The following is a 3,746-nucleotide window of genomic DNA, read 5'->3' as shown; positions in this document are numbered from 1 at the left end:
CACATAAGATTAGTTGCACTTTTGTCAGCAGCTCTTCAAGCTCCTTGACATTGTGGACCAGGAACTTCTGGAAGCCACACCGGGACCAGCGTTGGGCATCAGGATCTGGCCTTTGAATCCCCTGCGCACCCTATCGTTAGCGCCCCTGGGTTTCTGCTGGTGACGCTCAATTTTTACGTATCTGTCTGACCAGTGCCGGATGAACTTCATGGTCCTCTTTTTATGATCTTGTGTTTCACCAGAGGTCTGAGGGCGTCCATGATGCTTTCAAGAAAGAGGCAGAGATAGTATCAAAGATCGTTGGAGGGGGCTTTCCTGCTCAGGGCTTGATCATTGTTGCAGGATCTTCTCATCACCAGCTGCTGAGCAAGCTGGGAATAGAATGAGAACCTCTGAAGGGCTTGCTTTCCCTCCAGTCTCTGAAGCTGGCACGATGCTAGCCACTCTCCAGACATGATCCAGGGAGGCCATCTTCTCCTGATTCCTCTGACTGTTCTGAGATGGTTCGGGTTGTGAAATGTCTCCCTTTCAACTCTGTTCTGGTAGAGAATGTGAATGTATCCAAAATAAAAATAAGAGCTCTATGACAATATCGCTTCTACCTAGCTAGGCAATACACAACATAGCTGTAGAGGTTCAACATAAAGTCCAGTCTATTGTTTGGACTCTTGTAATGCAATTGTCCCGTCTTCCTTTGCTTTCCTCAATCCAAAGTAACTGGATTGGTCTTCACTTTGCTTGCAGCTTTGTTTCCAATAATTCCATCTATCGAAACACAAAAGGCTACAGATCTCTAGCACTCCACTGTGGGATTGTTTTGGTTACAGATTGCCACCTGCTCTCGAACGCAATATCACCCAAATTGACAACACTTGTTGACAAACTGATTTACAGCCATTCCTTCACCTTCAATCGTTTTCTCAATCTGAGTAATGGTGGCACCAAAGGGAAAAAGCACTGTCCTGCCCGAGGTTTCTTCTTCTTTCCTGTTTAAATCGATGTGGTCACAAGTTCATAGTTCACTTACAATCATAGTGAATGAATATTCTAAGGATGTATAAATCTCAACAACCACTTTCTCTTTTGGTTGGTAGACTCTCATAACTTGTTAGTATTGTACGTACTAACGTATTAACTAACGTACGTACTTGTACATATTAATTATTCATGCTCCGTGACCAATTCCAAGGACAGTTCTACTTTGTAAACTTCATGAGCTTCGTTTTCTTTAGCATTGCACTTTATCAGAATTTGCATTCAGAATATTGCTGCAGAGCTGTTAGTTTTATCCCCAGTATTGAATTCTTGAATGGGGTTTATAGTAAAATTTACAAAAATGATAGATATTTCATTTTTAAAAATTTTTTTTAAACGTTTATTTATTTTTAAGACAGAGAGAGAGAGACAGAGCATGAACGAGGGAGGAGCAGAGAGAGAGGGAGACACAGAATCGGAAGCAGGCTCCAGGCTCTGAGCCATCAGCCCAGAGCCCCACGCGGGGCTTGAACTCACGGACCGTGAGATCGCGAGATCGGGACCTGAGCCGAAGTCGGACACCCAACCGACTGAGCCACCCAGGTGCCCCTAGATATTTCATTTTTAACAAATTGAATCTCAAAAACTTTACTTTGATTCTACAAACTACTCTAAAACTTTGAACCATTACTTGAATTGAAATATTTTTTTGTTTGATTCATACGATGCCGTTGATACAAAGGTCACATTGGTTCTATGTCTGCAAAGTTCTTCTGCCAATGGGCCAACACATTGAAAAGCTAATACTTTACTTTTCTTTAAAGTGTATTTATTTATTTTGAGAGAAAGAGTATGAGCAGGGGAGGGGCACAGAGAGAGAAGGAGAGAGGGCATCCTAAGCAAGCTCGACACTGTCAGTGCGGAGCCAGACACAGGACTTGATCCCGTGAACCATGAGATCATGACCTGAACTGACATCAAGAGTCAGACACCTAACTGAGCCACCCAGGCACCCCAGCTAATACTTTACTTTTAATTGCAGACAAGAAATCTTGGAATTTCAGATCAACAGAATCAAGGGTCATTTGATCCAAATGAAAAGCCATGTTTCATCGAGTGATATGAAATGCACTTATACATCTTGATTGTTCATCTTCTTGCATATTTTCTAACTCTTAAAGTAGATGGTGGTGCTCCATGAGATTTTTATCTTCGGTTTTCTCATGGTCTCTTGTGACACTACAGCTCACATGGCAGTTGGCAAATGCTCACAAATATTTTGTGTGATATATAGTCACCATTAAGTTGATTGAGAAATACAAATTAATTATTTAACTCTTCATTAAATATTTACTTTAAAAAATCATTCTTGTCTAAATGTTTTATTATAAAATTCCAAAAGCATTTCACAAATGTCTGACATTTGTGGAATAACTTAACCATAGGTATTAAAAACAGATTACTGGTTGTCTGTGTTAAGGATGAGGGAGCATAGAGGCACCTGCGTGTCTCCATCAATTGAGCACATGACTCATGATTTCAGCTCAGATCATGATCTCATGATTTGTGAGATTGAGCCCCGCTTCGGGCTCTGCACTGACAGCATGGAGCCTGCTTGGGATTCTCTCTCTCCTCTCTCTGCCCCTCTCCGGCTCTCTCTCTAGAGCACATGCTCTCTCTCTCCCTCTCAAAACATATAAATAACATTTAAAAAAGGATGAGAGGGGATGGGCATGGCTTTACAGACACAGAAAATCCCAGTTCTGTATGTTAATTATGGGGACAGTTACCTGAGGCCAAGATAAACTCGTATAGAGCTATACACACATCCACGTGCATGACACTCATGAAAAAGGGTAGATCATCACTGGTTCACTTTCATGTTTAAAGTTGAACTTGGTCTGCTAGCTGCTTGTGTTGCACACCCAGACAGGACTATGACAACGTAGATGTCTACTGATGCCTTCCTCGCTTATTTCAATGCAACTGTCGATAATGGTAGTTCTTCAATTAAAAAAAAAAAATGAAAAATCTGAATTGATTTTACCAAATGAGAGGCAGGGACAACAGTCACTGACAGGGACTGTCTGTGGCAGACTGGAACTACAGTCATCGTATTGATGTTTTGCACACAAGAGGAGCCTGCTGGAGGAAACAGCATTCAGACTTGGAGCTGGAGGTAATAACTGGATAGGCCTTCAGGTTGTCTCGCTCAGGGAGAGGAAACCTGTGCTCTGTGGGTGGGAAGAAGCGTGAGTCTAGATTTTGGGGGAGGCACAGGCACCATCATGGCTGAACATGCCAGTTGGCCACAAGCTGACATCTTAACCTTTGAAATTTATTGAGACTACGTTTACAGTTTAATGCAGGCTCTATTTTTAGAATGTCTTACATGTGTTTGTGAAAAATACTCTCTTTTCTTGGGTGTAAAAGCCTATGCAGATCTAATAGTTGGAGAATATCAATTATAGTAAAATCTTGTTTTGCGAGCATAATTCGTTCCAGAAACATGCTTGTAATCCAAAGCGATTGTATATCAAAGCGAATTTCCCCATGAGAAATAATGGAGACTCAAATGATTCATTCCACAATCCCGAAATATTCATATAAAATGTTATGATACTGTGATGTAATACAACATAATAAAGTACAAAATATTAAAAAAAAATAAATTAACCTGCACTTACATTTGAAAGCCTCTGTGGCTGGTATGAGGGAGACGAGAGAGAGGAGGGTTATTGTGTAGGGAGGCTTTCGCTATCACTGACAGA

The 3,746-nt window shown here is 41.2% G+C and overlaps 1 non-coding gene across 1 annotated transcript; it reads right to left on the bottom strand.

Moving 5' to 3' along the window:
* Positions 1-331: 331 nt before the first annotated feature.
* On the bottom strand, positions 332-469 carry LOC125161399 (small nucleolar RNA SNORA7). The gene has a single exon (XR_007150602.1). It is a non-coding gene; the product is annotated as a small nucleolar RNA SNORA7 (small nucleolar RNA).
* Positions 470-3,746: the final 3,277 nt, after the last annotated feature.

Source organism: Prionailurus viverrinus, chromosome A2, assembly GCF_022837055.1.
Source record: "Prionailurus viverrinus isolate Anna chromosome A2, UM_Priviv_1.0, whole genome shotgun sequence".
NCBI lineage: Eukaryota > Metazoa > Chordata > Mammalia > Carnivora > Felidae > Prionailurus > Prionailurus viverrinus.
The sequence above is the reverse complement of the archived record's forward strand: the minus strand, read 5'-3'. Positions and strand labels throughout refer to the sequence as shown.